This window comes from Diachasma alloeum, unplaced genomic scaffold (genome assembly GCF_001412515.2).
Source record: "Diachasma alloeum isolate Michigan unplaced genomic scaffold, Dall2.0 Dall_scaffold_00360, whole genome shotgun sequence".
Taxonomy (NCBI): Eukaryota; Metazoa; Arthropoda; class Insecta; order Hymenoptera; family Braconidae; genus Diachasma; species Diachasma alloeum.
The window spans coordinates 396-23,451 of record NW_021680499.1 but is presented as its reverse complement, the minus strand read 5'-3'; positions in this window follow the sequence as shown (position 1 = coordinate 23,451).

Below are 23,056 nucleotides of genomic sequence, written 5' to 3'. Positions count from 1 at the left end.
GATATGATACCTGAGAAATTTATTCGATGATTACTGTCACCAACTTTTACTTGATCGATTGGGTGAAGGCACAGTAGATTAAAGCAAATTGCAGAACGAATAATTCGTTGGATTTGGTTACCATCGATGATTATTGCAATATTCGTTCCTTAATTGAATCAGTTCCATTGGGAATGGCTCAAAATGAAAACAATACACTGTAACTTGGAAGAACAGGACCGAGTGATGAAACTACGCACTGTTAGAAAATTACTCTTGAAATTTCAAGTGAAAGAGCTTGAAATTTTTAGCAACGACAAAGTTACGTGAAATTTATGTAGATTTCTTCATTGACGAATCAGTCAATCTCTTGAATATTCCAGTAATTCTCGATTTTCGGGTACATAGGGCAATGAAAAACCTTGGAAATTTCGAAAATTCAGGCAACAACTTCTCCAAATTTTCAATCTATTAAAAAATAAAGTGTATTTGACATTCAATTTTCACGATGAGTTGGGAAATTCAAAGTTTCATTGAAAAATTAAGTAGGTACCGGTGGCCTGGCGTAGTGGTTAAGGCCGTTGCCTCACAACGGATAGGTTCCAGGTTCGATTCCTGGCCGGGTAGAATGGTGAGATCTAACCATTTTTAAAGTCTTGATCAATCGCCATATAGTCTCATCAGACTCGAAGCGATATAAAATNAGTGATAAAACGGTACAAGTCAATTTGGCTGTTGACCCGTTTTCAATGAATATCTCGGAATTTAAAGGAGATGGCAAAATTTTTGTTATAACCTTTTTTGTAGAACCGATTGAGAGCTACAACAAACACGATCACGAAAATTTCGCTCTCTCCCTTAGAGTCCGAAATATTCCTCAAAAACTCAATTAGGAGATAAGTCGACTCAAACCGTTTTACCACTTCGCTACTGAACGATTGTTTAACATGAAAAACCCAATTTTTTTTAATTTTCAAGATTAATGAGGAATTTAGTGAACGTTTTCATTTGAAATTGAATTCAAACTCACAACATTGAAAATTCAGATGACGCTGTGACTGAAATTTCAAGAAATATCCAACAGCGCACGATGGTCTCACCTCATCTTCATTATGATTTCCTTTTCAGTCAATCATTACGAGATTAGATGAAGAAATAGACCCCTTGGCTATCGTGGACAACTTTGGAAATTTCTTCAGAAACGTCTATTGCTTTTGCAGCGATAGGGAACTATGAGTTTAGGATTCGTATTGGTGAAAGAAAGTGAATGGATTGAGCCGCAGGCAGCGATATCGCATAAAAATAGCTTGGAAATAGCGACTTTTCTTTTTCATGATGAAATGGAAGAAAATGCACATCGCTACAGTCATTCTATTCTGTTTGTTTATTTGTTTTCCCGTCTCATTGACATTCATCACTCGAACAGGGGAGTAAACGGAAAGAGGTGTGATTTTTGACCTTTGGACGGTGATTAAGGCTATCTACCGATGGTTTCATATTCGCAACCTTTGATTCCATGCAATCCAACAGATATTTTTGAAACGATTCAGAAGAAACACACCGTCAATCGCTGAGAAAAAGCAACACGAAAACGTCTATTGCTGCCCAAACCCTGAATCAAGTGGACATTTATCGTTCTATTCTCATAAATAATTTTGTTCATTCATAAGTTTCGGTGTTAGTGTGTATTTTCTCCCGGAAATTCTCTCGGAATTGATGGATTCGTATCAAGAACGCTCTAATCGTGATATTCCACTGCATTTACTTTTGATAATCTTTTGATATCGGGAATGCTGTTGTATCGAAGAATCGATGATGGAAGCTTGACAGAAGGTCGGAGAGTATTGTGAGCAAGTTGAATATTGCGAGGAGTCCATTTGGTACAATCGTGTCCAAGTGTTGGGGTTTGTATGTAGGTGTTGGCTGCCCTCAAGTCAACCCCTCGATTGCAACCCCCTTTCTGTTTGCCCCTATACAGTCTCGTTTCTCTCTCTTTCACTTGCATGTTCACTCTGCCCGGTGATTTAAACGAGATCCGAATCTAGCGCCGATTGATTCTCCACCCCACATGGTACACATCCAACTTTGTAACAGTCATGAATAGAGGGATTTTCTCCTTACAACTTAATCAAGAAGGAAATATGAGGTGAATGTGTTGCGGTCCTAAATTATACGATTTTAATTTAAAATCTTTCAATGAAACTGAATCGACGCTTCGGCATGAAGCTGAAAAGATTCGACAGCAGAAGATTTGTCTCAGGTGAATCTAGGAGTGTACAAATCAGTAGCGAAGTGGTAAAACGGTACAAGTCAATTTTGACTATTGACCAGTTTTCAAAGAATATCTCGGAATCTAAGAGAGATGGAAAAATTTTTTGTATAACCTTTTTTGGAGAGCCGATTGAGCACCACAACAAATGTATTTACGAAAATTTCGCCATCTCCCTTAGATTCGGAAATATTCGTCAGAAAGTCAACTGGGAGATAAGTCGACTCAAACCGTTTTTGTTTTTGAGTTATGTGCAAACTCTTCATCATCAAATTTCGACTCTCTCAAACTCACTCAAGAATCGAACCTGTTCCATCACACGTGGTAGGCCTTACAATTTACTAAAGAAGGAAATATGAGGTGAATGTGTTGGTCATGAGCACCTCAAATTCATCAACAAATATCGAGAAGACAAGTAAACCTTCAACTTTTACTGTGAATACCAATTGCATGCATTCGTGTGAGTTTCCAAGTCTAGCCACGTATGCACCATGATGGTCTTATAAAGAAGTCAATCAAACCTGATTCTAATTGAGCCATTAATTGCCGTATCAAGAATGAAACCTTCCAAGTACAATTACGATGTAATTTAATATAATTAAAGCAATCTCTTGCATTGTTTAGTGTTGGATTCCCTGGCGAAAAGAAGTTTGTTGTTCTTGATTTAATAATATCTAGAATTCTTCGCCTGTGAATTTGGGTTAAAGGGAAGGTCTTTTCGGCCTTGCAGTCCTAAATTACGCGATTTTAATTTAAAATCTTTCAGAGAAACTGAGTCGACGTTTCGGCATGAAGCTGAAGCTAGCGAAAGATTCGATAGCAGAACACATTCACTAAGACGACATTTGTCTTAGGCGAATCTAGGAGTGTACAAATGTTTTTGAGTAATGTGCAAACTCTTTCGCACGTGAAAAAAAATTGTCCGGATGATTATTTGACTCTCCTACACTTAAATATCCCCTAAATTGAATTTTCCGCTGTCGAATATTCTGGTTGTTTCAGTTTCATCGTTTCGACTTCAAATCGAAAGCCCTCATCAGGACACTGTTCGTTGAAACATATTTCTCACTAAATTACCCAAAAACAATCAACTAAATCCAAAAAGAGTGCAAACAATAGTACGTCAATTTGACAAGTTGAGGTGATGTCTCCCGTCTATTCCTAACACTTCTCCTCCAAGCGACAGAAACAACTTCATCCACCCGTTGGAACATATAAAATACCACAAAACTCTATTTTCCCAATTAAACTTTACAATCAGATATAGTGAGCCAACGATTATTTGATTCTCCTACACTTAAATATCCCCTAAATTGAATTTTCCGCTGTTGAATATTCTGTTAGTTTCAGTTTCATCGTTTCGACTTCAAATCGAAAGCCCTCATCAGGACACAGGTCGTTGAAACATATATTTCCCATTAAATTACACAAAAAAAAACAACTAAATCCAAAAAGAGTGCAAACAATAGTACGTCAATTAGACGAGTTGAGGTGATGTCTCCCGTCTACTCCTACCACTTCTCCTTCAAGCGACAGAGACAACTTCACCCACCCGTTGGAACATATAAAATACCACAGAACTCTATTTCCCCAATTAAACATTACAATCAGATATAGTGAGCCAATAAATAAATAAAACAGCCAGCATCTGACAAAATCATTATCGCGCCTAAACTGAAACCCCGTTACTGACTTAGCCAATTTTGAAATTAGGCTGGCGCATTCAAATCAAATTCTTGAAATTATTATTTTCCAGTCACATGTTCGCGCAGGCAGACATTAATTTCAGAGAGAACTAGACAATCATGCGCGCTGTCGCGCGCGACCACCTTCAAGTAAGCGCTGTAACGCACAATAACATCCTCACAGTCATGGAAATCATTGATTGATCCATCAACCAATCGCACGGCGAATAAAAAGTTAACAATCAAAACAATCATTCATTGTCAATCAACTTTATGAAAAAGGATTAGCGAGAGACCGACGGAGAAAACAGTAGGAGAGGAAGAAGCATCATCAAAAGGGTGGCAAGCACTGCGTCAAGGAGCACACGCGGTTCATACGTTACATATCTTCGGAAGGGTGAGGACGTAACTCATCAGAGTACAGTAGTGAATTTAAACTGTACGTTTAGTGAAAGTCAAGTATGTGCTTTTCTTTCGCCCAAGTGAACCGGTGTGCCGCGTTATTACGGTGAAATTGGCGCTACTATTTAGTCATTTTTTGACTCCTGTTAGAATTGCAGGAGAAATTTACGTGTATGGAAAATTTCCTTTCTTAGCAGCATTACATTCAGAATAATGTTATTCTGTTTTGGAATGATGCAGATTGCAGGGGACATGAGCATTATCAGTTCTGTAGGAGTCCGGCAGAAGTATAATACTTGTCAAACCTTTCCTCATGCACGGATAGAACGGTTTAGTCGAACCAAACGAGACTTTTTAACTATTACCACGATTCGTTAACTATTAACGAATCGCGGTAACAGTAACCTCTCACGTACGGGCTCGGTATGTCATACCGACCCATTCAAAAACGCACGGCTCTTTTCAAAATTGAATATTTCTGAAACTATGGCAGATAATACAATCGGACTAATACCGTTGGGAAGGTGAATACTGTAGCTTCAATTATATATTTTATTTATAATTTTTCATTTATCAGAAAATATGGGATGCGAAGAGTTTTGAGCCTGCGGTAGACTTGGCATCAGAAAGGCCCCATACGTGAGAGGTTAAGAAGCCTCGTTTGGTGCAACTGAATCGTTCCACCTTTTCTATCAGTGTGCAAATGTGCTTGTCACTAAATCAAAGACTGATCTTGTCCTTCCACACATGTTATCTATATTTACTGTACTTTCTCCTTCTTATGAATTTCCCGCAGCAGCACCAGTCCGATCATGCAATGCACAACTTGTAAAAGCATTCGAACACAATCTCAAAGGAGGTGTATTATAGTTTTCCTGTTTCAAGTTAAATGTATAGAAGCTTTGGTATTATGATAATCTCGGAATAACTCCGTTTGTAATAGCTCAATATTGTCGCAAATCTTCGAAAATTCAATAAAATTGTTGGAACATTGAGACTTCTTACGAAGATTTTTAACGAGAAAGAAATAAAGTCAATTTTGAACTAGAGAAGAGAAATTTATTTGACATAGAGGAATATCGGACGTAGTCCGTGTTAAGTCAGTTTGCTTTGGGATTTCGTGGGGCAATACAGTAGTTTAAATCGGGAATGGCGGGCCAGGAGGCCGTCATGCGGGAGGCACGGATGGTATTTTTATCGGTCTAAATATAGTAAAAGCAATGCTGTACGGAAAGCCATACCACGATACTATAGAAGAAGAATTGTATAAGATAAAGTGTATGGACAGGCATAATTGCCGTTTAATATGATCACGAATATAGACAGCAAAATACTTCGATGACCGACAATTTTTCTTCGGGAGACTGACTGTCCATCTGATGTAGATTTGATGGAGGGAAATAACTCGTGATGTGTTGTAAAATATTATGAAAAATAGACGTTCATTCTGAAAGCTTCATTTTGATAGAATTTTGGATTATTGAACATTCCATAGGGAAATGAAGTGTTTGAAAATTGATAAGGAATTCTGCAAAAATCAAAGAGGACCGCACTGCACTGTTAGAAAATTATTCTTGAAATTTCAAGGGAAAAAGGTTAAACTTTTTAACGACAAAGTTGTTCCATCCGGCACTGAAAAGCCCTGAAAATTTTGAAAATTCAGGCAATAACTTCTCGGAATTTTCAGTCTATTGAAAACTGAATTGTATGTGATGTTCAATTTTCACGATGAGCTTGAAAATTCAAGCTTTAATTGAAAAATCAATGATTCTTTAACATGAAAAAACCCAATTTTCTTGAGTTTCAAGATGAATGAGAAATTTAGTCAACGTTTTCATTTGAAATTGAATTCAATCTCACAACATTGACGATTCAGATGACATTGTGACTGAAATTTCAAGAAATTTCCAACAGTGTGAGTTAATCTCATGGCACAAATGGAGAATATTACGTGACCTGATCCCGTTCAAGTTTATCACACGAGAAGTGGCAGAACAAATGGAATCACAGACCACAGCGTATCACAGACGATTGATTTCACAGAATTAATATAATCCTGAGGAGAAAAAGCCTAGGAAATGTGGAAGCCACATAAGAATCATAAAAAATAGCTCGCAAACACTAGGTTCTCGTTCTCCGTCAGCTGCCCCACAATCAACTCTGGTAAGAGAAAAAAAAGGTTGAGATATCGGGGCACGCGTGACTGCTAGAAAGTAACGATAAATCATTTAAGATGGGGTTGGGAGTCGCGATCCCAATGTGCCGCGACGTCCAGCATCAGCCCGATTGCCATCCAAGTGTTGCCGATTGTGTTCGAGGATTTTTTACGTTTCGTCACAGGATTTCCTTAAAAATATTCCAGTCATTGTCGCAGTTTGAAATTTTTTGTAGGTTATCCGGGATACGCTTGTTCTGCAGGACTCAGTATCTCAAGAATGTCTGTTGAATCAGAGTAAAATCGTGAAATGTTAGTTCCACGAACTGCTATTAGAGAATTATCATCAGTATTATTTTTGTTTCCAACCATGGGGAAAATTCCTTTCACTGGTCTCAGTTTTTCTATCATCATAGAGACACGATGACTTTCCGGAAGTCTGTTGGGATATTTTCCACTTCTCTTTTTATAGCTTGAGGGCGACGGCGGCGGTTCTTTACGAATGTTGAGACGTATATTTCATTGAAATTCAATTTTTAGCATTTTACCCAAGTTTCAAAAGTATAGTGATATATATAGAACCAAAAGTATTAAGGTAATTCACCCGAAATTAGAGGAAACGAAATCTGACGATGAAATATAGAATTTGGTGCACTGTTAGAAAAAAATGAAATTTCAGGACAGTGACACTGAATGCGATTTAGGGGAAAAAGAACTCATGAAATTTCAGGTTTCACTGAAAATTCAGTAAACTTCCAGAATTTTAAGGGGCATACAAATGAGAATTCCTTAATTTATTTGAATTTCCAATCTAATATGTTTATTCAGTGTGAAATTCAGTAGCGAAGTGGTAAAACGGTACAAGTTAATTTTGAATATTGACCAGTTTTCAATAAATATCTCGGAATCTAAGGGCGATAGCAAAATTTTTGTTATAACCTTTTTTGTAGAGCCGATTGAGAGCTACAACAAATGTAATTACGAAAATTTCGCTATCTCCCTTACATTCCGAAATATTCCTCAAAAACTCAACTGGGAGATAAGTCGACTTAAACCGTTTTACCTCTTCGCTACTAAATTGCATTGAATTTTCAATGAAATCTGAAATTTCATGATTTTTTTCCCTAAATCACATTCAGTGTCACTGTCCTGAAAATTCAAGAATATATTTACCAAAATTTTCTGGTTTTCTATTGATTTTCAGGAAAAAATGGACCGGAAATTTACACTTCTGTCTGAGTTTTTCCGGAAATTCTGAATTTCCAATGACAAAATTTCCTGAAATTTCAGTGAAATTGAGTCGATCGCAAGATTTTCTTCCTGTCATAAAAATTTCCCAGCCAGATCTCCGTAATTATCGACATGTCAAAATTTTCTTTCGCGAATCTCATTGGACCAATTTGTGAAGTCGATAAATGCGATCCGATCATCAGGTGAAAAGCCTTAATATTAAATCGCAAATGATTGAATATCAATTGTTCACACTCAACATGAATGTTTCATTCAAAATTCCGGGCCACTGTCTATAGTTGAGATTGATCTCGGCTACAATTTCTCACAACGTCGAGAAGAGACGAAGCATCCGAACTGGAGGTGAGTTGGTGGAGGCGGTAGAGGTGCTTGGAGAGGCAGAGAAGAAAAGAAGCAGGAGAAGGGAGATGGTTGGTTTCTATATACGCGATCAAGGCAGGAAGAGAATGAGAAGGAGAGGAGGGAGGGAGAGAGGCTGAGGTGGATTCGAGGAGGCGGCCTTGAGAAGACGGACCAGAGAGGCCCACAACACACGAGCGGATAGTACAGCTACAGCCAAGTACAACGCCAACGAACTGCTTCACTAGCGAATGGATTGTGGTTCTCATTTTATTCATATTTCATATTCCAATAATTATTTCCGATATAACATTGAAAGCCGTGTATTTCAAGTCTTCCCTGAGTCTCAGACTAATGTCGAAAAAAGAGAAAATCCTCCGAAAGATATTTTTCATCTTTTCATGGCGTGAAAAACAAACATTTCTCAAGGTTTTTCCCACCCATCATTATTTTCCAACAAATGATCGAAGATGATTATGCAAAAAATGATTGAATCCTTCGTCACTGAGATTATCCAGAACATTTTACATCGGGAAACGGAAAACAATAATCCTCAAGTGGATTTTTTGTCGTCAACGTCTTCGTTAGAGTTCACAAAAAACCGAAGAAAGCGATAAAAAAAATCTAGAAATGGTGATTGTGTGAGCTGATGACATCTCGGGTTATCAAAATGGATTGAGAACCACTGAGTTCTGCTGGCACAGCGTATACGCAGGTAGGTTGAGGCGTGTAGTTCGACTACATGGAATATACAGACACTTGGCGAGGTTCGCGAGGTCACGTGCTTCTGCATTCAGACGTGCACCACTAATTTTAATATTTATGGACATCATGTTCGATATGTCCGATACATATACTCCATTAGACAAAAACAAAATATTGGGATAGATGGGTCTAGATGAGCCATTAATCAACTTCTGCTTGAGTAAAAAAATCCCCAGTTGTCTTTGCTAGTATTTAACACGTAGAGCTAGACTGAACTGAATAGAGTGGACCGGGCGCTGAGACCCATGGAATTTCATCAACCTGATACACAGGAAAAAATTCAATTAATGAAGAACATCAATGATGAGTGAACAATTCAGTAGTGAAGTGGTAAACGGAGATGAGTCGACTCATCTCCCAGTTGAGTTTTTGAAGAATATTTCCGAATCTGAGGGAGATAGCGAAATTTGCGTAATTACATTTGTTGTAGCACTCAATCGGCTCGACAAAAAAGATTATAACAAAAATTTTGCTATCTCTCTTAGACTCCGAGATATTGGTTGAAAACTGGTCAACAGTCAAAACTGACTCATCTTTTTTCACCACTTCGCTACTGAATTAATGAGTTATTTTGAATTTACGATCAACGTTTTCAAATTTTTCTAAGTTGTTGATTCCATTGTTGACTGAAAACTCGAATTGTTCTGCGCCCTTTACTGCAAAAAAATCTCGCAGATGCACCTGATCATCAATATATTAAGGAAACACGTAAATACCAGAAAGACTGTCAACTTCAGACAAAAAATAACTAAGATAAACAAGAGTGTGTAATACCGCAAATTAAATGTGACTGATAGTGTAAATAACTCACTACACGATTTCCATCACTTGAAATAAATTTTTAAAAAAGGCCAGAATAAAAAATATTTTTTCAAGGGGATGCCAATGTGATTTTTTAGAGTCTTCAGTTGATGAAAATCTACGGGGTCAACCCATTTTCCCCGTACGTCAAGCGAAAACCGAGTTTTTCGTGTTTTTGGCTTTGAAAACCCCACAATTTTCATCCGATTTAAACTTTTGTTTCTTCAAAATGTTCGTCAGATTCCCCAGACCGATTGCACGATATCAGGTATCTTCGAAATGATGATAACCCATACGCGGTTATCGTAGATTCCTGATAAGCCATGCTCAGCGATCCTGGAAACCACCACCGGGGTTATTAAACATATTTGATATTCGATGTCCTTGCGAAATTTCTCCGAGCATTATCTCGCCGCTTATCGCTGTAAAAAGATTGACCGGTATAACGATATCAACGATCTGGCTGTAGTATTTCGAACAAAAAAATACACATTTCGTATTCATTGATATTGAAGAAACCGATCATCCAATGAACTATCAATTTGGATTACAACATGATCATAATCATCCATAAACTGCTCGACGTCATAATAGCGATAAGAAATGAAAATGTAAAATCGGTAGATAGTAAAGTTTGTGTGAGATACCACGTGAAAAGTTTCAAGGTCTTATGAGCTCAGTTGCTGTTGTACATTTCTGAGGCGGACTCCGTGAGAATGCACTTCGACCACGAGCGATACAGCAGACGCGCGCGCGCACATCCCCCGCGGCCTACCCCAGACCGATGTAGGAAAACTCAGCGCGTCCCATTATATATGTCATAACCAGTGTGATCGAGCCACAAGTAGGAATAATAGATATTTCAATTTCCCACGATACTGGGTATTTTTCCGTTTTGACAGACGATGCTCGGATGTAGACCTCTGCGTTTGTCGCATTACACCTGTCCTTTGAAACACCTGCAGTTCAAGTTTTTCTCGGTAGAATAATGACTCAGAGGAGATACCTCAGTACTACGAGGATTATTCATCCTCTTCGCCCCTTTAGTGACCGTACCTCCGGAAAACCACGGTCAAGCGGATTCCTTCAATACAATTCCAAGACTTCCGAAAATTTTGGCTCAAGGGGAAACGGAACCCCTGCGTTTATATGAATCTTTAGAATTGTGTTTTCCCCTGCAATTATTATTTTTTGTTCATTAAACTACTTCATTGACTCAAGAATGCGATAATCGAGTCGATAAAGTAAAAATTATTTTCTCTCGTATACCCTTTCGGGTTTTTACGATATGTTCCCTTCCCACCCCCCAACCCCCTGTACCGCATTCGCCGAAGGACGAGGGAAAACCTCACTTGAGGGAAAAACCTGCCCAGGTACAGTCGTCCCTTTAACGAGACTCCCGCTCGACAGTGAAACTGTGAGATTAGAGTGTTAGAAATTTTGGCTCCCCAGCCGGGTATCGAACCCGGGTCGCTCACGTGCCAATCCCATACTCTAACCACACAGCCACGGCAGTCGATAAAGTAATTTCATAGATAGAAATTAATAATTGTAGGAGAAAACACAATTCTTAGATTTGATGTAGACAAAGGGGTTTCGTCTCCTCTTAATAGCTGTACCTGAGAGTACTGTGTATAATCCAAGAATGTCTACCATATTTATTTTATAATTATTTAAATTAGTATTCAAGTAGGGGAGAGTGGGGCAAAATAAAACGGCGGGGAAAATGAAACAGTCGAAAGATGACTGTTTGACGCAATTCAAGCAAAAAAAAATTTTTTTGTTCAATTTTTTATATCAACTTTTTTTATTATTGGAAGTACTGATGAGAATAATAATTTTCTATTCGTCTTATAATTCAATTGATGAGATTAGGCCGATTACACTTTTTTTTTCATTCAATTGAAATTCAACATCACATTTTCCTTGAGCCTTCCTCTGGACTTTGGATTTTGCTTTTTCATTTTGTTTTCAATTAATCCATTGACAAAATCTTCTCCCATCAAAACTTCTCAATAATTTTTCATTCTACTCTATGGAAAACGATTATTTTCATTAATACTCTCAAGAATAACAAAAATTTAATAATCAAAAGTTGACAAAAAAATGGCAAACAAAATTCTGTTTGTTAAATTTTTTGTATCAACTTTTTTTATTATTGGGAGTACTGATGAGAATAATAATTTTCTATTCGTCTTATAATTCATTTAATAATAATTCAATTGATTAGATTAGGCCGATTACACTTTTTGTTTTCGCTCAATTAAAATTCAGCATCACATTTTCCTTTTCCCCCCTCTGGGTCTCCCCCTGAGCATTTTGTTTTCAATTAATCCATTGACATCTTCTCCCATCAAAACTTCTCAATAATTTTTCATTCTCCTGCATGGAAAACGATTATCCTCATTAGTACTCTCAAGAATAAAAAAACCCAATAAAAAAAATTACAAAAAAAATTTTTTTTTCGCTTGAACTGCGTCGAACAGTAATTTTTCGCCTGTTTCATTTAGCCCCACTCTCCCCTACCCAAATAATCTGACTGACCGACTCGACACTACCCAAACATTCATTACGCTTCGACCACCGTTGTATTAGGAATTTGTCGGGAGAAGGAGGGGATATCAAGGTTTTTTTACCCTACTGAGTATAGAATAACGATAAGATAACACCATTGGGCCACAACTTGGCAACTTCCTATTGTATTTGCGTCCCGAGGCCACAGCAAGTGTTCTTTTCGAGACCAACACTACGAACTGAGCAGCGATCTGAATTGATCGCCCCCAACCCCCTATCCCAAAGAAAACTGCCAAGACTCTAACGCTTTCCTCCCCGCAACTAGGTCGAATGAATTCCCGAAGAGGAAAAATTGTACCTCGCTGGCGTCCAATGGATTCTCCGCAGTAGATACGAAAGGTAATATTACCTGTAATACGGTGTACCAAAGGGCGAACAGTAAAAGGGATCACTGTGCATGTGGGGTTGTCCAGGAACCCCGGGTCCCTGAGAATGCGGATGCGGTGGCATAGGTGGACCACTGTTCGGCGGGCACATTCCAGGTCCAGGCTGAGGTTGCATGGTGGGTCCCATCATGCCAGGGCCCATATGAGGGCCTGGATGATGGGGTGAGCCAACCATATGTGGCCCCGGATGATGTGGATGAGGTGATGGGCCACCGCCCCCCATGTGCGGTGGATGTGGAGCATGAGGTGAGCCACTCATCATACCGTGTGGTGGCATTGGATGTGGACTTGGTGATGCGCCATTTAGGTGAGGTCCTGGGCCTGTTATGTGCGGTGTTGGTGCACCATGTGGAGTTGGTGGTCCACCATGAGTCGGCGTTGTTGCCGGCTGAGGTGGTGGTAAACTTGGTCCAGTCTGACCACTGTTCAATGGTGGCAGAGGGCCATTAGCCATATTATTAAGTTGAGTTAATGAAGCAGCGGCTGAGGCCATTGCCTGCAACGGATTTGAGGCGCTCGTCGCTGTTATTATGCTCTGATTTTGATTGCTATTCAAATGATTATTGTTACTCAAACTATTGGTATTGCTATTGTTGCCGGCAAGTTGGCTCAGTACCGGCGCCAGTGGTGGGGAGCCACTGGGGCCCCCGAGGCAACGGCCCGACGATATTTGATTATTTGGTCCTACACTTGATACTACCGATACTGGGCCGGAGTGGAGTAGACCACTTGGGGGGCGCTGTGCCACCCTCACCGGCATCACTCCCCCCTCCACGACGTCTCCTGTTCGGCCGATACCTCGACGATACTTCAAATGTTTTCACTTCTTTTAATTATCAACACAGCTACAATGAATTTCGACAAACTCTCCGACACTTTATTTACACCCCAATCGAATCAATATCATTATCCTGATACTTCTGATTATCGTAGGTATATCATTGCACATCGCCCAGTATATATCACTTATTTCTTTACAACATATACACATAAACACCCATTTGTAAAACACAAAATCCACGTGTTTTTATCACACTTTTTTCGAATAATGGCGATGGGGGTTCTCACAATTTTTTTTTCAACAACAGTGACCGGCACAACATCCTCGAGAGCACGTGGCTATCACGTCGCCATCACTGAGACGTCCTCCGTCATTACACACTTCCCTACCAACCATTTCCCGGCTTTTATCATCTTTTCATTCATACATTAGCCTCCGCCGATTAGTAAAATATGTGAAAGACGCTTGGGGGCTTTCTCCTTCACAACAATTACCGAATTATGAATTTTTCTTTTTACACTGAACCATCCTGTTTTGGAGCTGTGCAACTGTTACCCCCTTTTATTTTCTCTCTCTGAAATATAGACTGGAAATTTAATCAGTCACCACTGGGCGTTCTGCAAAGTCTCCGTAAGCTGCGTAAATGCGCGTCAGACAACCAGGACTTCGACATTTCCGAACTAGAGAAACATACAGCCCCTAAAATTTTGTCAAACTGATGAATGAATTCATCGTCAATTGGCTTCTGTTCCGGGGAAGAGAGGGATAACAACAGCACTCTGACACCAAGGAGTATTGCATTCCATAATTCAAGACGATTTTAAATCATAACTTTTGATGCTCAAGTGGAGCAGAGATCGGCACGAGTTGAGTTTTCGAACGGTGCGATTATTATTGACAGAGGACACAACACCAAATACAACTACACTCCACGGAAGCGGTCGCGTTACTGCGGAGCAGCAGCCGTGGCGGCGCTAGAGTCGCGCTTACTATAGTTTGGAGAAGAAGAGGGGGAAAGTGAAGAAGCAAGCGCAGGACCATCGGGGGAGGGGGAGGGAGGGCGGGTGCAGAGCGGTGCAGGGGCCAGGGGGGCAATGCCACGTGAGTCAAAGATGCCTTGAGATTTCAGGGATGCGACCAGTTTTACCTGGCGCTACAATTTTTTCACTATGATTTTCACTCAATTTTTGATCCAATTCCAATTTTGATCGGCAATTGCGACGAAGCATTGAGAGGAAGACAATTTATTTCAGTGTTCTTGCGTTATTTTCTGGTGATTATAAGGGAGTGAATAAAATGGAAGGATGGCTCGTGTTATTCGTGCTTCCGTATTGCCGTTGAAAAGCTCATTGAACAGTAGATGTATAGGTCGGAATCGACGAAATGATTTTCCAAGCCGATGAAACGTAGATTTGTACGCTCGGCTGAATCCCACAACGGCGACACACGCCACCTCAATAAATGTGTGCACGCTGGCACAGCTCACTGTACTCCTGGCGCGATCCTTTCTAATGTGACTTGTCATCGGTGTTTTAGACAGTAGAAGAGTGGGCACTGGTAGAAGTTTCTTGAGATTTCAGTCAGTGGCACCTGAATTTTCAATGTTGTGAGTTTGAACTCAATCCAGTAGTGAAGCGGTAAAACGGTTTAAGTCGACTTATCTCCTTGTTGAGTTTTTGAAAAATATTTCCGGGTCTAGGAGAAATATCGAAATTTTTGTGATTACAGTTGTTGTAGCTCTCAATCGGCTGTACAACAAAGGCTGTGAGAAAAATTTTGGTATCTCCCTTAGGTGCCGAGATATTCATTGAAAACTGGCCAATAGTCAAAATTGACTTGTACCGGTTTACCACTTCGCTACTGAATTTCAAATGAAAACGTTCACTAAATTTCTCATTCGTCTTGAAAATTCAAGAAAATTGGGTTTTTCATGGTAGAGAATCATTGATTTTTCAATGAAAGGTTGAATTTTCAAACTCATCGTGACAATTTAATATTACATGCAATTCAATTTTCAATAGATTGAAAATTCAGAGAAGTTATTGACTGAATTTTCAAAATTTTCAAGTTTTTTCAGTGCCGTAGGCACCTGAAAACCGAGAATTACTTGAATATTCAAGGAATTAATTGATTCGTCAATGAAGAATTCTACAGAAATTTCATGTAACTTTGTCATTATTAAAAATTTCAAATTTTTCACTGGTGTTTTAGACACTCGGAAAGTGTACACTGTTGGAAATTTCTTGAAATTTCAGTCACAATATCATCTGAATTTTCAATGTTGTGAGTTTGAATTCAATTTCAAATGAAATCCTTCACTAAATCTCTCATTCATCTTGAAAACTGGAGGAAATTGGGATTTTCATGTTAAAGAATCATTGATTTTTCAATGAAAACATGAATTTTCAAATTCATCGTGAAAATTGAATTGAATTTAATCATATGATTGCATGGTACTCTCTCATTCATCTTGAAAATTTAAGAAATTGGGTTTTTCATGTTAAAGAATCATTGATTTTTTAATGAAAACATGAATTTTCAACCCCATCGTGAAAATTAAATTGAATTTACTCATGTGATTGCATGTTACTCTCTCATTCATCGTGAAAATTCAAGGAAATTGGGTTTTCATATTAAAGAATCATTGATTTTTCAATAAAAGATTGACTTTTCAAACCCATCGTGAAAATTAAACATCACATACGATTCAATTTTCAATAAATTGAGAATTCCGAGAAGTTATTGACTGAATTTTCAAAATTTTCCAGTTTTTTCAGTGTCGTATGCACCTGAAAATCGAGAATTACTTGAATATTCAAGGAATTAATTGGTTCGTCAATGAAGAATTCTACAGAAATTTCACGTAACTTTGTCATTGTTAAAAATTTCAAGCATTTTCCCTTGAAATATCAAGAGTAATTCTCTAACAGTGTACCTATAATTATTTGATTTGTAAACCCTTGCAATTCATATAATTTTCAAGTGAACCGTCAGCAATATGTCAACTATGAGATGTTTGCGTACCACAGTCCCAACCGAAATGACGCCCCATATTTGTCAAATTTTCCACGGCATCCGAACAATTTCAAATAAGTATGAATACAGAAAACGCTTTACCTGGGACGCTAGTCCCGAGTGCGCGTCTTAGGTCGTGGTTAAGGCCTCGTTATTGCTTTTGTACCGTTTCCAGGGGCATAGTGGAGGTTCAAAACTGTAGGTAGTGGGAATATATACATCCACTGCACAGATACGTACCTGACACTACAGCGTAGATTTTTTTTTTCTCTCTCTCTCTGTTGGAAGGAAAAAGGCCCAGAGAGAGACGGAGAAGGAAAATTAAATTCCTGGAAAAGATGAAGATGCAGAAGTGTCCATTGGAAATCGTCGAGTGGCCTATTTCAAACTTGGAAACATTTATTTGCCCTCAAATATGAGACATATTTTCCAATATTAGACACAGGATATTGCGTTATATAGCACATTTTTTCGTGACTAGAATATTAAATCAACAAGCATATGGAATTAATACAGCATTGATGTCATTATCCGTTCGTCCATTTTGTCAAATTTGTTGTATCAACATTCCCCCCCTCTCACTTTCGATTGAATGAATATTGAAATGATACGAAAAACACAAAAAAAATCTGCGCGTGGCACGTAATTTTACATCTTCACAACCAAAATTTGTGTTTCACAAATTTCATCTCTTTCATGCAACAATAACCAATTGTCGGTATCTAGCCAACAAACGCTAAGGATCCCTCAAAATTATCATTTATTTCTACAAAAATTGGAGAATTTTCTGGAGGTTGGGGTAAAACAGAGACTTTTGACATTTTTTAAAATGTCAATGAAAGGTTGAAATGTTGATAAAATTTAATATATATTTTTTTAATACAAAAAACAATTCTTTCCCTTTGTGACGAGTCCAAACTGAGCTCAATTGATCAATTTGTTTCTGAGTTATGACTAATTAAAAAAAAAGTCTAGTGTCCGTTTTACCTCATCCTCCCCTAATTTTCTCGAAAAATACAGAATTTTCTAGAAAATTCTAGAACGCCGATAGATCGCACTACTGCCGATAAGGACCCATAAGGACTTTTTCCCTAAATGCCCACCATAATGAAAACACAGACGTATCTACGTCGAAAAAAAATTATTATTGCGGTGAATTGATTATTTCCTTAATCAAATTTGAATGAAGCATTACTTGTTTGCTTTTTCCAAGTGATTATATTATTGCTCACGGGATCATCACGTCCGACCTTCTGTAGTTGCTCTTGTGGGCGACGGATTTGCCGCGTACACAGACACACATAAACCTGTACAACTGGGGCCGGTTTAGAGCCTGAGCGCGTAGACTACCAAGAATTCCCTGGGTATACCATTAATTTAGTCTCTGCGACACCCGTGGGGCCGCCCTCGTCTGTTGGGGCCCCCTCAGGTATACAATATAATATTCGTTCGTCTTTTGGGGTCTCAACTTGATTCGGAAGATGGGAAAGTGCCTGAGACGGACAGAGACCAACAATATCACAGTAGATCATTGCACTGGTGAGAGACTCGAAAGTTCAAGTTTCAAATTACTTCAAATTACTCAGTTTTTAGGTTTATGAAATTTTCAACGTGGGTATTGCGTTGCCAGGATTACAGCAAGTTTTTCGAAATTGAAGATTGTAATCAATTCGATCCACAAATTCAATTGCTTTTTTCATAAACATAATTGGGTCAGTGATGAAGAAAGCTTTTTGTGTAATTATTTATATGAAACTCCATTCCATGCCTGCTGTTTGTGTTGTTAAAAATTAGCAGAATTTAGTCAACTGTAATTCTCAATTCAGTAGCGAAAGGGTTCAACGGTTTAAGTCATTTTAGTCTTCAATTAAGTTTTCTAGAAATATTTTCGAATTTAAGGGAGATAACGAAATTTTCATAACTAGAGCTGGGCGCGCGAATTTATTCAACTTCATATACTCATAGATGTTTTGTAAATATTGACAATGACTTGAAGAGAATTAAGAGAATGAAGAGTGAAACATCAATGAATAATTTTTAATCTTCGATTCATTAGTTTTTTTTACTTTTTAAAATAATCTGATTAAAATCTGTAATTGTTGAAAAATGAGGGGAGGGTTATGAATTGATTTCCTAGAAAACTGAAAAAATTTCTTGGATTCTTCGGAAATTTCAGTTTTTTGGAGAACCGTAGATCTTCAAAGATTTTTCTCGAATTACTTGGGAAACCGACGAATTTTCATGAATTTTGTAGAGTTTAGAGTTTATGTATGAAAATCTGAGAAGCAAGAATTGATCATTTTTGCGTATGACAAATATGAAAAAATTGAAATTTAGGAAGTGAAGAATAATTTCTGAGTTAAAAAAATTTAGAGATACTAGCTATGTTTTTTTCTCATATTTTGTTATAAAGATAAACTCCTCGGACGAAAAAATGAAAAATATGATGCAGAAAATATTTTAAATATTTGAAAATACCGGGGATTTTTTTCAGCGACTCATTGACCAATCAGAATTGAGGATTAGCGGTCAGGCAGTTTCGCGATATTTCGATATAAAACAACTTCACATTTCTTTCATCTTTAGTAAACAGGAGGAGAATAACCTTTTTTGCAGCGCGAATTGAAAGCTACTAAAAAGGTCATGTCAACAATTTTGCCATCTCCCTTAAATTTCGAGACATTCATTGAAAATAGCCAATAGCCAAAGTCTACTTAAACCGTTTGTCCAATTCGCTACTGAATTATTAATCTACTCGAAATTCAGTCAGTCAGCGGATCACCTCCCGCAGAAGTATCAGCAAATTGAATTTTGCATTTGCACAAGAAAATCGCAAAAATACGCGGTGAGGAGAATGCCATAATATCCCGAAGAAGTATCAGCAAACACATCCAAAGTTTGAAGAACCCTGCGAATGGTCGATTGTTTTGAATGATATAAAAACGACAGTATGAGGCTTTCTAGCAGTCAATGTGGCCAGTGCGGTTTCTCAGATGTTTACGAGACAACTGTCTCTGTGGGTGTGGTGACATCCAGACATCTAGACATCATGTACGAGTCGAAAGATGATTGCTTCATAGAGCATAGACCCGAGATGAGGAGAGAACAAAAAAAAATGAAAGAACGCCACGATTCAACCACCAAAAGTAGGTCGAAAGGGAAAGCGGATAGAAATATCAATGCTCCTGCCAATTTTGATTATTCTCCCATTTATTTTTTTCTCGTGTCTTTGTTACTGTCACAAGGTCAGTGACCCAGAGAATAACAGCCTCACTGTGAAATATAGCACATTGTTTCACCATTTCTATTACCACTTTTCACATCCAATCCTCGAATTCTGGATCAACAGAATCTCAATGCTTTCCATGATTTGCAGTTGGACAAATGCTCATAATCTCCGAAATTTTCAGTGCCCACGGAGAGAAATGTTAAATAAAAATTACGGAACTCTCAATTCACTCACCGATTACAAAATCGACTCAGAAAATTTAAGTGACGGTATCGTAATTTTTCACAGGAGATTCAGATCAATATTACGGAACGCTCCGGAAAAATTCCGTGACAGTTCCGTAAAATTTCCTACAACCACATTTCGCTCCACACGGAGAGAAATTTTTGATAAAAATTATCCAACCGTTCTATAAAAGTGTAGGGTGAGTCATCGTTGCCTCATTTCTATCCCGAAATTTAGTAAAAATTAATATATGATGATCAAATTTTATTCTACGTTAGAGAAATTTTATCCTGATAAAAATAAAAATTACTGTGCCGGTAAAATTCACCAACCGTTCTAGAATTTTCGTTGTTATCTACATAAAAATTATTGGACTGGAAGGGTAAAATTTATTCAGGATAAAATTTCTCCAACGTAGAATAAAATTTGATCATTATACATTAATTTTTACTAAATTTCGGGATAGAAATGAGAAAACGATGACTCGTGATACACTTTTATAGAACGGTAGGATAATTTTTATCAAAAATTTCTCTCCGTGCGGAATTACGGAAAAGATATTCAATTTTTATTGAATATTTCTCTCCGTGCCCTGAATGATCGCTGAAGACATCTTCCTCAAATGTCACCATCACTCCGCAATCACGGAAAAAATTTCCTTTCGACGATCGCATATCGGGAAAATGCAGTGACAATGAAAATTAAAATGATAAATAAATAAACAAGACAAGTCAAAAGTCACAGTTGAGTGGTTTTGCAATGAGCGTGTGTGTGATTTCGGTCACGGCGTACTGCCTGTACATTGACCCCCAGCGGTAGAAGAACCATTTACTCACCGTTCCTTCGCGTATGTTCCTTTTTCTTTCCCCACGTTTAAAACAGTGTACAAAAGAGTGAGAAGAGAAAAGGATGGAAGGAAGGGGGGAAGGAGGAGGGGAAAGGCCCTCGAGCGATGCCCGAGGACTCCGTTGGGATTTCGAAACCTCAACCTCCTTGTGAGACTGATTCGAGCCGAGTATAAATAATTTCAAAAAAAAAAATGAAAAAAATTACTCAAAAAGATTATTGAGCAAATTCCCACTGAAATACCTGTTACCTACATTCGTAGGTTAATTATTATCAACGAATTAGTAAGTACAAATGATAAAACGTGTTTCGTAGGTAGAGTAAACTGCCCAATAGATGGACGTTTGTTTTTTAGTAATTGGAAAAAAATTGATCGAAAGAAATCGCCATTCAGGGGTCAAGAATGACAGCAGTTGGTGAAAATTCAAAGCAACAATTCACATTTCAGCATTTTTAACGTGGATACATATATGGTTTCAATATGGGGGTCATTTTGGGAAAAGGTCCTTATGCGCAACGCCATCTATCGGAATTCTAGAAAATTCTAGACATTTCGGGAAATTCAGGGAGTTTCTAGAAAATTCGAGGGAATTCAATTTTGAGTTTTTGAGGAATATTTCCGAATCTAAGGGAGATAGCGAAATTTTCGTAATTACATTTATTGTAGCACTCAATCGGCTCTACAAAAAAGGTCATGACAAAAATTTTGCTATCTGCCTTAGATTCCGAGATATTCATTGAAAACTGGTCAACCGTCAAAATTGACTTGTACCGTTTTACCACTTCGCTTCTGAATTCAAGGAATTTCTAGAAAATTCGAGAGAATTCAAGGAGTTTCCAGAAAATTCGAGGGAATGCAAGAAGTTTCTAGGAAATTCGAAACAGAGGGAAAGACCATAGACGTATACAGCTGTAATAATTACAGTAATTACAGCTGTATGGAAGATACAGCCGCCTGCAATTTTTTTACGTCATTTTCTATCCAAAAGTAGCTCGTCCATCTACAGGGCAGTGCCCATCTACTGGGTAGCTTACCCTATAATGTAGAGGAGGCTCCTGACGAATGGAAGCGCACTGAAGATTCTTTCAGAGTTAGCGGCGATAACTAATCTTTTACTGAAACTACAATTTATTTTGGGAGTCCAAAAATATGTGGCAAATCTTCCGAGAAATGCAATGATGGACCAGTAAAGAGGAGTTTTAATAATGACAGAGGCAAATCTCGGTGTAAAACTTGTGGGAATATCTGGCCTCGATTGTCAAAATTTTCATCTATTTGCTGCAAACCAATAGTTTTAATGGCAGAAGTTAAAGTCCCTGAATTTTAATTGCATAATTATTCAAAAGAAAATGCGAAGGGCCCTGATAACGATCAATTGAGGCTGTGTACGATTGAAGAGACAGTAGTACAGGACAATGAACGCCTGGGTCGAGTGTATTCGCTGACGTACGATTGAATTATCGTGGCGAATTGTAAACACAGCTGTGTATTGGAACCCGCTGTACTAAACCTGAGCATACAAGGTTGGATGTAGGAAGACAAGTGGGCTTCCAAACGATGCTCCATCATCCTGTGCATGGTAGTCAAATGAAAATCCGTTTGGGATTACGTGCTAAACCACAGATTTCTATGAGCTTCATTAATTTTTCCGGCCGCGACCCTGCGACTTTGGTCACATAGAGATAAAATAAATATTAAGTAAAGATTACGGAACAATTCACATAGTCCGCAATGGGCAATCGTCTTCCGGTAATTTTTACAGGAATGGAGGAGAAGAAATCTGAAACGTTCAGAGCACAGATTTCTACGAGCTTCATTAATTTTTGCGGCCGCGACCCTGCGACTTTGGTCACATAGAGATAAAATGAAGGCCGTGACTATTCGCACCATTGCGTGAATCACTCCCGTACACTCCATACACTCCACGCATGCGTGAAGTTTGTGTTTCACGCAGCCGAATTTTCATACTGCTGTGTATTTCACGCAGTTGAAGTTTTATACTACTGTGTGTTTCACGCAGTTGTATTTTTATACTACTGTGTGTTTCACGCAGTTGTATTTTTATACGCCTGTGTGTTTCACGCAGTTGTATTTTTATACACCTGTGTTTCACGCAGTTGCATTTTTATACGCCTGTGTTTCACGCAGTTGTATTTTTATACACCTGTGTGTTTCACGCAGTTGAAGTTTTATACTACTGTGTGTTTCACGCAGTTGTATTTTTATACACCTGTGTGTTTCACGCAGTTGTATTTTTATACACCGGTGTTTCACGCGGTTCTATTTTTATACACATGTGTGTTTCACGCAGTTGTATTTTTATACACCTGTGTGTTTCACGCAGTTGTATTTT